General features: G+C 42.6%; 1 pseudogene across 1 annotated transcript in view; it reads right to left on the bottom strand.

Moving 5' to 3' along the window:
* LOC148591173 (centrin-3-like) overlaps positions 1 to 14,383 on the bottom strand; it is a 47,720-nt pseudogene extending 33,337 nt beyond the window's left edge. Inside the window, exons 1-3 of the transcript XR_015914107.1 lie at positions 14,367 to 14,383; positions 11,732 to 11,860; positions 10,240 to 10,351 (exon numbers count right to left, since the gene is read on the bottom strand). The product of XR_015914107.1 is annotated as a centrin-3-like (transcript). The remainder of the gene's footprint in view (positions 1 to 10,239; positions 10,352 to 11,731; positions 11,861 to 14,366) is intronic.
* Between the last annotated feature and the right edge of the window lie 256 nt (positions 14,384 to 14,639).

Here is a 14,639-nt window from a genome sequence, read left to right as displayed (position 1 = left end):
CGTCACTTTGCAGTCACATTTTCCCTAGCGGCCATTGGGGGCAGCTTCCGCCCTACTTTAAAGCTAAAATGGATTACAAAGGACCCTGTATGGGTGGACCAATGGCCGCTACCGGAGGAAAAGCTGCATCATCTAAGGGAATTAGTTAAAGAACAGTTAGATCAGGGTCATATTAAGCTGTCAACGAGTCCCTGGAACACTCCTATTTTCACCATCAGGAAAAAATCTGGAAAGTGGAGGTTGTTACAGGATCTCAGAGCCGTTAATGCATGCATGGAAAACATGGGAGCTCTACAACCAGGGTTGCCCTCACCCGTTATGCTCCCACAGGCATGGAATTTGTTAGTAATCGATCTAAAAGATTGTCTCTTTAATATACCGCTTGACCCAGAAGACAGTGAAAAATTTGCATTTACGGTGCCTACAATTAACAGGGAAGGCCCATCGGAGCGATACCAGTGGGTAGTTCTTCCCCAAGGAATGAAAAATTCACCAACCATCTGTCAATGGTTTGTGAGTTTGGCCCTGAAACCCTGGAGGGAAAAGCACCCGGATTTGATCACATACCACTATATGGATGATATTCTAATAGCAAGCCCTGAAGTTTTGCCAGCTGAGCAGGAAGAGGAGCTAATTAACTGTTTAAAGGAATTTGGCCTGGTCATTGCCCCTGAAAAGATTCAAAGGCAAGCTCCTTGGAATTATCTGGGTATGGTTATCACAGAAGCCAGAATTAGACCCCAGAAGCTTAAATTGCAGACGAAAATTGACACCGTTAACTGTGTACAAAAATTGGTGGGAGACATCCAATGGATTAGGAATTTTTGTGGCATTACAAATGCGGAAATGGAGCCGTTGCTTCAACTGCTTAGGGGAGCTAAAGAGCCCGCAGAAAAGCGGAGCTTAACCCCAAAGGCTGTCGCAGCCTTAGAACGAATCGAGGAAAAGATAGCAGAGACAGCGGCCTACAGGTTCCAGGAAAGATTACCAATATCCCTGGTGGTCTATAATTGGGAAAGGGAGGTGGCGATAATTATCGCCCAGATAGACGAAAAAGGAATCCTGTTTGTACTGGAATGGGTTTTTCTCCCAAGCCACTTGCGACGCACCCTAACTCAAAGGCATGAAGCAATTGGAATGGGAATTTTGAAAGCCCGGCAACGCGTACGAACAATTGCCGGCAGAGAGCCTGATAGTATTATCCTGCCTCTAAAGACTCTGGAATTAGTTGAAGAATGGTGTTTGAAAAGTGCAGAATTTGCTCTAGCTATTCAGGGTGTTAGAGTGGACAATCATTATCCCAAGCATCCTCTCTTTCACACCTCTTTGGAGCTGGAAGAACGAGAAATCCAGAGTTCAAGACCATTATCGAACGCGATTACTGTATTCACAGATGCTAGCAGCAAAACTGGGAAATATGGGTACGCTTTCCGGGAGTCAGATCGTTGGAAAACTCAGATTCGACGGGAAACTGCATCCGTGCAGGTTCTAGAATTAAAAGCGGTAATTTGGGCATTTCTAACTTTTCATGATCGGCCCATGAATATAGTTATTGACTCCCTATATGTAGTAGGCATTGTTCAAAGAATTCATAGGGCAATTATAGGACATGTAAACAACCATAGTCTTCAAGCTTTGTTTGTTCAGCTGTGGAACATCATTCAACAAAGAAAGCATGCCTTTTGGGTATCGCATATTCGTAGTCATACTGCATTACCGGGCCCTTTAACAGAAGGTAATGCAGTCATAGATAGTGCCGTGTCAGCAGCGGGTATTTCTTGTTCGGCGGAACAACAGGCATCAACGTCTCATTCATTCTTTCATCAATCTGCTCGAGCGTTACAACGTGAATTTAAAATTTCCCGAGCGGCAGCTCGTGCTATCATAGCTGCCTGTCCGGATTGCGCAAGACTGACCCCTTTACAGGAAATGGGTACCAGTCCAAGAGGACTACAACCGAGGCAGATATGGCAGACAGATGTTACGGAATTCACTCCCTTTGGCCGACTAAAATATCTGCATGTTACGGTGGATACCTGTTCAAAGGCTCTCTGGGCGACCCCAGCCACTTCTACAAACGCTAAGTCAGCCTGCAAACACTGGGCTCAGGTAATTGCTGTCTTAGGAAAACCGGACATCATAAAAACAGATAATGCACCGGTGTATAAGAGCAACATCTGTAAAAACCTTTTCCAGCAATGGGGAATAACCCATCAGATGGGTATCCCGTATAATTCGGGTGGTCAGGCCATCATCGAGCGACACCATCGAAATTTAAAACAATTACTGTCTGTTTTGAAAAAAGAGGGGGAGATGTTAACTCATAGGGACCCAAGTAAAGCATGCTACGTTTTGAATTGGCTCAACCCTAGAAATGATGACAACGTACCTATTTTCACTCATTTTTCAAAAAATTCAGCTGACCTTTTGGGAAAGAAGGTACAGGTGGAAGTCTTTTGTCCACAGAAACAGATCTGGGAAGGTCCAGTTGAGTTAGTTACATGGGGACGAGGATATGCGTGCGTACTTGGAGGAGACGGAGCGACCTGGGTACCAGCCAAGTGGGTACGACCGTGGTTGCGAAAGGACAGAAACAATTAATGGACCATGAATTATAGAAATTGTTACACTTATGCGTAACCAGAATGGTTATATTTGTGTTTGCAACTATGTTACTTTGTTTTTGTTCGTGATATTTTGGTGCATGATATTGCCAATTTTTGTTTTTGTAAAAAGAGGGGAAATGCTGAGACTTACAGCTATGTTACTTTGTAAATGTTGCAATGTTTATTGCTAATTTTTCCTTTTTGGAAAAAAGAGGGGGAGATGTTGGGGCCTTAGTAAGAATATATAAGAAACTGGAGTTTGTGGGGAACTGAACCGACGCCTAGCAACCAAGCACCTGGAGGAGCACTAACCAGCTGGGAATCTGTAGCTGGCCAATGAGAATGCCACTCCTCAGCGCATGCCCACCTGCACTGGTATAAAGCTCTGCTGCAGACAACAGCAGAGTGGAGTTGACTTCACTTCTCATAGAGGTGTTGTTCACTCCGGCTTGTGGAGAAGGCTTCGGCACTCGCCACAAGTTAAACCACCTTCATATTAAAGTGCTGCTCACTCTGATTTGTGGAGTGAGCCTCAACATTCGAGTGACCCTCGACACTTACTAAATGAAATATTGAAACAGGGGCTAACTGGGTTGATTTACTCCCAATGGTGCTTTTACGAGCACAGTGCACCCCATGTAAGATAGGACTATCCCCCTATGAAATACTCTGTGGGAGACCCCCGCTTTTGTTCCCCCAAACCATGAGCATTACTAACAGCTCTCCAGTGTTCCTCCAGGCATTACAAAAGGTACGAGAGCAGATACACCGAGGCTTGCGAGACCACTACGAGAGCCAGAAGCCTATACAAGAGCCAGCTCACTCATACCAACTGGGGGACTTGGTGTACATCAAAAGGTTCCAAACAGCATCATTGGAACCTTGGTGGACAGGGCCACACCAAGTGATACTTCACACTCCAACAGCGGTAAAGGTCACTGGAAAACCTGCGTGGATTCATCGCTCCCATGTGAAACCAACTCCTCCTCAACCAAATCCAGATTCAGCTCAGTGGACTATTTCCAAGGACCTTAGTAACCCACTAAGGGTCACAATATGGAGAAAATGAGTAGACAGATATGGGGAGCCTGGTTAATTTTAACAGCGTGTATGCAAACTTTGGGGTTAAGATATGAGCACAGTCCTTATCGCCCCATTAACTGGAAATGGGAAATTAGGGATACTATAATGGGAAGCACAATCTAGTCAATAAGCACTAGTGACGCCCCTGAAATAACAATTGATTTATGCAAAATAGGGATACCCATACGACAAGCCTCGGCAACAGGAGGAACAGGGTACCAAACAGGGGGTCATGGGCAGCAGTGGCTCAGGGATGTGGTCCCCCTTGTGGGGGAGGAATTACTGCATGAGGTACAATACTACGTATGTCCTGCTATAGGAAATCCTGGGTGTCAAGGGGATGGCCAGTTTCACTGTGCCCAATGGGGTTGTGAAACAGAATCCTCCTGGGGGCGTCATGACCCTTTCATAAGAATAGAGTGTGGTCCGAAGGGTAAATGCAGTATATCCGGAACCTGCAAACCAATCCTTTTTAAACCCCAGTATTGGGGCCGATATGGAACAACCTGGGATACGGGCAGGACGTGGGGACTATGGCTGTATGTCCACGGGCCTGACCCAGGGGTCTCCATAACAATACAGAGGCATTCCCTTACTTTTGAGAAAGATTGCTGGCTATGCCTAGATCCGAGACCCCCTTACTATATAGGCGTAGCTACTGAAGGAGCACCTACTCCCAGGAAGCACTCAGACAAGTGTACATGGGATCACCCCAGATTGACCCTTGGGGATGTGCAGGGAGCAGGACTATGCTTGGTTGCTGCAGGGCGAGTGATATCTGCCTTGTACCAGAAAAATTGTAACCGAACATTAAGAGTTAATGTTACAAGAACCAGGTATTATGAGGCCCTGACAGGGGCGTGGTGGGCCTATATGAGCGGGCTGACTGACTGTGTAAATACCCAGCAACTTGAATCCTCGGGCACAGGGCCTGATTTCTGTGTATTAGTATATATTCTACCCCAAGTGTATTTGTATGACGGGGATAACGGAAGAGCCCACCTGAGCTACATTGAACACCATCATGGGAGAGAGAAAAGAGCTGCCTCTATCTTAAATCCATTACTGGTTGGGGCAGGAATAGCTGGTTCCGCTGCGGTCGGGCCTTCTGCGTTAATCGCTCAAAAACAGGGATTGCAGGACTTAAGCTCACATGTATTCCAAGATATGGGATATATGGAAGAGACAGTGGGAAGATTGGAAAATCAAGTGGACTCTTTAGCTGAAATAGTCCTCCAAAATAGAAGGGGACTAGACCTTCTCTTTATGAAGCAAGTAGGCCTATGTGTAGCTCTTGGAGAAATGTGCTGCTTTTATGCAAACCAGTCAGGAGTCATTAGCCATGGTGCGCAGAAATCTAAAAGAAAAATATTACCGTGGGACACAGGAACAGAATCTGTTCCAGCTGTGGTATAATGGCCTCTTTGAAGGCACAGAGTGCTCCCTCAGCAAGTTTGCTGATGATACCAAACTGGGAGGAGTAGCTGATACCCCAGAGGTCTGCGCTGCCATCCAGAGGGACCTGGACAGACTGGACAACTGGGCGGTGAAAAACCTCATGCAATTCAACAAGGCCAAGTGCAAGGTCCTGCACCTGGGGAGGAATAACCCCAGACACCAGTACAGGCTGGGGACTGACCTTCTGGAGAGCAGCTCTGCAGAGAAAGACCTGGGCGTCATGGTGGATGACAAGTGGACCATGAGGCAGCAGTGTGCCCTTGTGGCCAAGAAGGCCAATGGGATCCTGGGGTGCATCAAGAAGAGCGTCTCCAGGAGGTCGAGGGAGGTGATCCTGCCCCTCTACTCAGCCCTGGTGAGGCCACATCTGGAGTATTGTGTCCAGTTCTGGGCTCCACAGTACAAGAGAGATGCAGAGCTGCTGGAGAGAGTCCAGTGCAGGGCTACAAGGATGATCAGGGGCCTGGAACATCTGCCCTATGAGGAGAGGCTGAGGGAGCTGGGCCTGTTCAGCCTGGAGAAGAGAAGGCTGAGAGGGGATCTAATCAGTGTCTATAAGTACCTCAAGGGAGGCAGTGAGGAGGATGGTGCTGGCCTCTTTTCAGTGGTGGCCACCGACAGAACTAGAGGTAATGGCCACAAAGTGAAGCACCAAAGTTCCGCATGAACTTAAGGAAAAATTTTTAACAGTGAGGGTGACAGAGCGCTGGAACAGGCTGCCCAGAGATGTTGTGGAGTCTCCTTCTCTGGAGATCTTCAAAACCCGCTTGGATGCAGTCCTGTGCCACGTGCTCTAGGTGACCCTACGTGTGCAGGGGGGTTGGACTAGATGACCTCTAGAGGTCCCTTCCAACCTTAAGCATTCTATGATTCTATGAACTGGTCCCCATGGCTCACCACCCTCTATTGTGGTGACCAAGCCCACCCCGGCGCTGCCCCTTGTGCGGGCGCACAGGTGACAGCTACTTTCTGGGGAGGGGGCCACTCCGAGGGGTGATTTGCTCTCATGGCACGACCCCTTGCCGCGCTCTGCTTGAAGTTTCCCGAAGGGGCCAGCGGTCGACCTTCCTTATCAAATTTTGATCAACACTGATTAGCATAGCATTGTCCTTTGTGACAGCGCGGATATATTCCAGGCGCTCCTCCTTTGTTTGCTTGAGTTTTTGGACAGTATTTATGAATATACCCAAATTGGCCACAAGCAAAACATGGCTTTTTCATAGACATTGTTGCAAATGTTTTGGCCATCAGTGAATATTCATACTGTTTGTTACCGACATTAATACATGCTTTTAGCATGCCATCAATAGTAGGATCCTTTAGTGGCCGCAAAACTCTCTGGCAATCGGGGTTAGCATTCTCAACTGCTAGTTGCTTAAAAATGCAGCTTCGTGCTTGTTCATTATCAATTTGTTTCTCCAGAGCCTCATTAAGCCGATCCAAAAACTTCATATATGGCTCATTCGCATCTTGTCTTATGCTAACAAAAGGCTGTCTTTGTTTACCGGCCTCCGGGATGGCCTTAAGGGCAAGGAGAGCAAGTGCCTTAACTCACTGCAGGCCCTCAGGGGGAATTCCTGCTTGTGCTGTTGTAGCACTGTGATCGCTGTTTTCCTCCCCCTGTGCTCGAGCAAGCTCTCTCATTTTCGACTCCCACATTGTATACTGAATATCAGTCATAATCAGGCAAAACAGTTTTAAAATCATGGGGAGTAAAAACCGAAGAATCACAAAGAGATTGTATAAGGTGGGTGGTATATGGTGTGCCAAGGCCACGATCTGTCACCGTGCGTCGCACGTCCTTAATAAGATTATATGACAAACCTTCCGAACGTGGATTCTGGTCTGGTGCACAGATAACGGGAAAGGCTTTCAGCATGCCCACATCCCCTGCCTGGTTTGCTCCTTGTTTTACTGAGGCCCATTTATCGTGAGAATCCGAGGGGTATAGGTCTGGCTCCTTTCCAGGATCAATAGGACCTGGGTCAAAAGGATCATTGTCCTGGTCATCAGGTGGCAGTACCGCAAAGGCTTTTGGGGCACGTTTTCTTTTCTGATTCTCATCAGGACATGATTGAGGTAATGGAGGCACAGAGGGGATGGCAGGGGCCCCGACCCTGTCATTTATGTTCGACTGCAACCCACTATGAGATTTCAACGTTTCAAATACAACTCACCATTGTGGCAACAGGTTAGCAGCAGCCTTAATCACCACGCGTGGCACTATCCCACAGTCGGACCCCAATTTCGTCCCACCTTTCCAGATTAAAAAATTCTTATTATTCACCGAAGGATCGTCTTTAGAAGTCCATGCAAGAACCTTTTGCAGCTCTTCTTCACCTAAATTTTTTCTTTGCTGTTTCAAGATTTTAGGAGAAGCTTCTAAATCGTCCTTCTGTTCCTTCATTAGGTATGAACCCATAGTTCCCAGCCGCTTCCCTCTTTCCTTTCAAGAGGCTTTTAGTGTGCACACAAAGTAAGCTTCCTTTCAGCTTGATCCTTACGCTTCCTTTCAGCGTGATTCTCGGGAGTTCAGCTGGGCGGTGCAACCGGAGAGACAGCTAGTCTTTGAGCCCCACCTTGGGCGCCATTTGTTGCACCTTGTGAAGAAATGGACTCAGTCTGGGGTGCAGAGTGAGACGACTTTATTTTCAAACCAACCTCTTTTTATACTTTCTTAACACAAGTGTTGCAAAGCTTACAAACAATCAGCATCTTGCCACCTGCGCAGTTGTCCTGGCTTTGTTTCTTTTCTTCTGACAAGACATTCCTCACACGGGGCAGGGGGAGGTGTTCTGCAGTCCTCCTCCTTTTTCGGCTCTGTCCCCCATCTGCTGAGAAGACTGACATCTTTGTGGTTAACTATCTGCTAACAAGGTACTATTGTCTTTGAAGGAGCCTCCACAAATAAATCCTTCAGATTTAGATGAAAATTAAATATTTTCATTTAAAACAACTATTAATGACACCACACATCATTTAAAAATTTTACTTATTAGGGCAAAAAGATAACTGGAACATTATCTGAAGAGCAATAAAATACTTGTGTGGATGGATATATAGATATAGCAATATGGCTTCGTGCTTGACATAAGCTGACTTGGCCAAACTTAGGCTTAGGGCCTGGCGTTCGGAAGATCTCGCGATGTTACGGAAAGCAAAGGGTCAGCAGAGATTAAGGCGAGTCAGCTGTCTTACTCTGAAGAATCAGTACATAGCCATATAAGGTAACATTGTTGCTAATTGGTGGCAGAGCAAGCTTCCGCATTCAAAAGGAGTATAACTGTAGTGAGCAGCAAGCAATAAACGGCACTCCCACCATATTGGTGTTACGTGGTTTGTCCCCTAGCGGGGTAGGATGGTCCCGGAGAGCCCGACCTCCGGGTGAACACATTACATTGCCGAGAGCTGAGTCCGGAGACCGCGTGGCCGGAGACAGCGAACAGCAACATACTTGGTCTCTAAATATTATGTGATGTGATTCTACAAAACAAGACAAAAATACTTCTGTATCTTCATATATTTCACAAGGACCATTCCTCTATTTAAAACCATAAGTAGTATTTGTACAGATAAGAAAATTAGTGGACAGCATTAACAATAGTTTGACCTTTTCATAAATTAAACCATGGAAAACTGATGGCTCAAGAACCATTTCAGAATATTTAACCAGCTCTTCAAAATTACTTTTTTCTGAAACTTATCTTCTTTAACTCTCTGATCCTTCTGTATTTAATTGCATATCATGTCATAGATGCACAGAGATCTGACAAGTTTTGGGACAGATTCAATTACATTACCTTCTCATAGTGGTGCTTCCTGTATGAATTTTCCTAGTTCTGCACAGCACTTATTGACTACCTATCCCGATAGCTAGGCCAGAAAAAGGACAAATGAATAATGACACAATTAACTACAAGGATTTATAAGAGAGAAGAAAACACTTCTGATAGTAAATAGCCAAGACAAGTTTTATTCCCCCAGACTCCCCAGACCTAACATCTCCAGTCTGTCATAGGCCAAAGATAGTACCTACATGAAAATAATTTATCACATCTAGATGAACTGCCAAGCTCTTTTGGCTTTGCTGCTTTAAATTAGCTGCAATGACAGTGTTCACTTGCATTCTTCTTCTGACCCATAATTTGCCCTAGCTGGAAACACATTTAAGACACCTTGTTTTCTGTCATTACCAAAGTACTTTCTCCAATCCTTATGTGTTAAACTTTAAAACTTGCCGCATGTTTCAAACAGTAATTGATTTGTGACATGAACTAGATTGCTCTTGGCTATGAAGAACAACTATATCTGACCAGCACTGACTTCTCTGAAATTTTATAGACATCTAATACCTTAAATACATGGCATGAAATGGTAAAATAGAGAAATAAACCCACAATGTCCATGAAAAGAATCAAAGCTTATATTTTTGTAATTAATAAATTGTTCACAAAAGTTATTTGTAACAAAATAGAGAAATTTAATCCTGAATATTTACAAATCCTGCAATCACTACATACTGAAAAAAGTAAAAATCTGCAAGATACAAAAATTTTAGATAAAAGCAGCCTAATTAAATTCCATTGTTAATAAAATTTGTTGTTTGTAAAAGCATTTGTTGATTTTATCAAAAGTAGAAAATCTGTGATTTCAATACCCATTTCAGTTTCTCTTATCTTTTATATATACACAGTGTTTACAGTTTGCCTCTGTGTAACCTCCTTCTCATGAAATTCAATTCCAACTACTTTTTCCATAAGAAGGAGAATCCTATAATATTCAAAAACAGCACAAAAATATCTACATCTGTAAATTAAAGCTTTTTTCATTTACAGAAATTTGAAACAGATTAGGACTGCGTATACTCTGGCTCCTTTCATACTGATCCTACGATTCAGCTTCACATATCAACTGCATATTCAGCATGCAAAAAAAAAATAAACAAAAAAAAACTTACTACTCTATTCATTTCTATTAAGAAAAGCATGGAATGAATTTTTAAATGTCTAAATAGTACTACAGAATTGAAAAAGCATGCAAAGTATTGCTTCTCTACCCACTTCTTCCTCAAAATATACAATCAAACACATACCAACTTCATTAAAATCAAAGGTGATTTCTCCTGTTGCTTCTCAATCATAATCTTTAAGTATTTTCAGTACATCAGCTTTTTTCACATCAAAACCCAAGGCTCTCATTGCCACCTTTTGGAATAAAACAGAAGTACAACAATATGTGAATATTAAAAAGGAACAGATATTTTTCTTTTTTAAGCATCTTATTACCCAATTTAAAAAACATGCATATCAGTGAAATAGCACCATTAATAATAATAATAATAATTAAAAAAAAAAACAAAAAAAAAACCACACACACAGTGCAGCATATGTGCATGGACTCCGGATTATCATACCAAAGGCCAAAAGACCTTTACTGAGCATCAGATACAATTTATATATCGTGCTGTCCCGGATACAATACCTTATTTGCAAGAAGCACGCAAATGTGGTTGTAAATAAGCCCATAGTCTAACTAATTACGTGCAAGATTATCCAATCAGCTATGGATTCGTGGCCTTGCAGATGCCAGTAATAAGCTGGTTCCGTGCCCTCTCCAACTACTCTCTGAAGTGTTTTGCATGGGAACAGCGAAGGGAGGATCAGTATGCACTGGTTCCAGAGCACTGTTCCATCTCAAGCTGTACTGTCTGCCACATAGCAGGAAAAAAGTTTTGAATATAAAAATCATCTAAAGCAATATTGGCAAGTACAGCCTCAAATTAAAAAAATCTGAAAATTCAAAATTATGTTGTTTTATTGTAAAAACATTTTCAAAAAAAATTTAGGCATTTCAACAGTCATTCTAACAGGAAACTTTGTCTTTTTTTCAATATCATAACATTGAATATTAAAGAAGAATAGGTCGAAGATTGTTTTCATACTGAGGGCATACTTGTTCATGGGTTTACTAGTCATTTTGCACATTAACTTTATTTCTCCACTGATACAAAATTAAAAAAATGGGCTGGTATCAGGTTAGGAGTAAATCATTAGCTTTCTCTCTTTACTACCCCGGTTGAAATGGGAAACCTCTGCACGCACTAGTTTGTTTGCGAGCATATGAATATAGGCTAAATGATGAATAGAAAACCACAAGCCTCCTGGATATACCCATACTAATTGATGCCATGTGGTAACAACACAACAAAGTATGTTGTAATTTTATACACCTCTGTTCTCCCACAGCATTGCCTGTTTCAGGGCCAAGTATCTAATCCAGCATCTGAGAAAACATCTTTGCAAATAATCCAAACTGGTGGGAATGCAAAGCATACTGCAATTGGACAAAGTACATTAACAGTCTACATATCCAAATAGTACCTGTAGCTTCCACACACTGTAGCTTTCAACAGACAAAGTACCTGAACTCTGAAATTAAAAGACAATCTCTGTACACTTAAGACAGACATATCTATAACAAAAGGTAAAGTAAGAAATCCCCATTTCATCTTTCAAGTAATTCTTGAATTACTTGATAAACCCTAACCATGAAGCCAGAAGGTTAGATTAAGTACTTCCTTTTACCTTTAATTCATGACAATTTATTGTTCTATCTTTGTATCAAACAGCCCGAAAGCATCTTTAATTTCCTGCTTCTGTTCTTCTGTCAATTCTCTTTTATTCCTTTTAGTTTTGTCTAATGAAAGCTCATTCCTGTATGAAAAGAAGGAAGCTCAATGTAACTGATCTGGGAAGGTAAAGCTCTACATACTTTTCCATCAATAAAAAACTCACCACAATACCACAGATCATTCTACCCATCTCATTCATTCTTTTCCCAATTTCTCCCAGTAGAAAACAACACTTGAAATACACAATAGTTTTGTGAAGACCAGATGACATCCCCTCTCTTCCCACCAAATAAAGTTAGCAAAAGTGTTTTGATTAATAAGTTATTAAAAAAATAGAAAAAAAAAGCCTAACAAATACTTGAGATTACAACTTGGAATAGCAGATGAAATGACACTGTATTCCTAGTTGTAGAAGGAAATTTTCAGAAAGATGCAGCTAGAGGCTTAACTGGACATTTCATTGGGTTGTCTGGCTGCTGAAGCAGATGTTAGTTACCACCAGTCTTGGGCTTTGTTATCAGAAACAGTTTTTAGATAAACACCTTGCATGGATTATTAGAGATGCTTTAAATCTAAATTAATCTAGTTAACCTAATTAACAAATTAATCTAATGCCTTTTTCGCTCTGTGGCATATACAAAATGGACAAGATCAAGCACAAAAATCAGCATAAACTGCTTGCTCAAATACAGCCCTCTTCCTTGGCTAGTCTAGAAATAAAGTTTTCAGATAATAGAGGTAGAAGGTATATGGCACACATACTGAGCATGACAGTTGAAGAAAGTGTACATTGCTCATATGTAAATAAAATGGAATTAGCATGCACATAAGATTAACAGACACTGTTATGAAATATGTAATAAGGTATTACTTGTTAGAAATACATGCATTACAGAGGATGGGGGGGGGGGAACACACCAATTCCTGCATAATCCCATTGAATTTTTAATTCACAAGAATGCTTGCTGAAAGGATGGGACAGATCAAGGATACTTTGGAATGAGCAAGGTATAAATTTTGTTGTGGCTGTAACTGTGCTTTATTCACGTCAGAAAGATTAACTGATGTGCATCCATGTAATTGCTTGGAAGACACCCATTCCAGAGCAGGCTTTCTATTTCTTCCATTACTATTTCTTCCATTACTCTGGAGGTTATTTTACACAGGACAGAGCCAGGCTCTCAAAGATGCACTGCAGAAGGACAAGAAACAACAGTTACAAGTTGCAACAGGGGAAAATGAAATTGGAACTAGGGAAAAACATTTTTCCCAGTGAGAATGGTTATGTACAGGAACAGCTGCCCTGGGAGAGTTTAAAATCTCCACCCTTAAATTTTTCAGAACTCGGTTGAAAAAGGGCCATGACAAACTCACTTAGTTTCAGGTCTGACCTGCTCTGAGGATCAAGCTGGACAAGGTGACTTCCAGAAGTCCATTCCAACCTGGACTGCTGTATGATTCTATATGCTGCCAGGAAGAAATATTTCAACACACATTTGTTCATTTGCAGCAGAAATGAAATGCACATGATGTCATTTACTATAAAATGCACAAGAATTACTGAAGAGTGGATAGAAAACTGCTTGTGCAAGAAGGATATTTGTCTCATCTCCTTTAATTAGCTGCCTTTTCTTCATCTTTGTTTAAGAAAAGTGTTAGCTAATTTTAAACAAACCCAAAGGTTCAACATACAGTTACAACTCAGCTTTCAACTGCAACTTTAGCCAAACTAGTGAAAATTCCAAATACATACACAGAAAATCTAAGTTGCACAAACTGAACCCACCTCACAGCCCAAAATCCTCAAAGGGTGAGAAGCCCTTAAAAGACCAGTCAAGACAGTTTAATTTCACATAGGCTTTGGATTACTATAGTTTTCACAGGACTAAAATCTCTCTCTGTTAGCTACACAACTACAAGTGGGAGATCTGCTCAAATCCATGTTTTGTGAGCCATGATGATGAAGCTCTCTATTTAGAAGCTGGAAAGCAGATTATCGCTGAACTCTTTAGAAAGAGGGATCTGTCAAGTGCTTACTTAATACCTAGCATAAAGCATTTTTAAGACTTTTTGGCAGTGCTTAAGTTTAAGTAGCTCAGTACTGCTTTTACTACAAACATTGTTACTACACAAAATGTAAAGTTAATATATCCTTTAATTAAGGACCACCTATATCACATAAATGTACCAAATAAGCTGAGAAGAAGGATTTACAAGGTGCAAAATCTAAGCCACAGGTTATTTTTACAAAAGTCATTGAACCTTAATGAAAAGCAAAGAAAACAAAACCCAAAGACTCAAAAGTAGTTGCTATAATCTTGCTTCTGATGTTTTTTCCCCTCATCAGGAGAAAAAAAAATAACTTGAAACTTATTAACAGGCTTTCTGAAGGTGCATACTATTCTTTTAACGACCAGCTGAATTTGTCAAACAAATAACAGTGGTAGAAGACCCCTACAGGCCTAATCAGCACCAGCTGCGCACCACAGTCCTCTCTACAACCAACCAACCCTCACCAGCACAGCCAGGGGGCGGCCCTGGGCCACAACCGCCCCCTCTCGCCCACAGACCGTGCAGCCCGTACCCACCTCAGGGACAGACTCATACTGCCATGCGCAAGCGTGACCAATTCCCCCTACACGCTGCTGCTACGCACCACATCGCGCGCGCGCGCACTCGCCCTTAGAAACGCGCTACAACGCCAGGCCCGCCAACCTGTGCACAGGTTGGCGCAGCTGCCGCAACCTCCCGCCTTCTCATTGGCTGCTACGGGAGATTATTCCCGCCTCCTCGTGCGGCGGGCGCAATTATGGGTGAGAGGGCTGCTACTCAAGTGGGGGTTCTTCTTCTTCTTCTTCTTC

Source organism: Tinamus guttatus, unplaced genomic scaffold (genome assembly GCF_059628265.1).
Source record: "Tinamus guttatus ecotype Peru unplaced genomic scaffold, ASM5962826v1 Tinamus_guttatus_pri_ptg000925l, whole genome shotgun sequence".
Taxonomy (NCBI): Eukaryota; Metazoa; Chordata; class Aves; order Tinamiformes; family Tinamidae; genus Tinamus; species Tinamus guttatus.
Note: the sequence above shows the minus strand (reverse complement) of the source record. Positions and strands in the feature narration are given on the sequence as shown.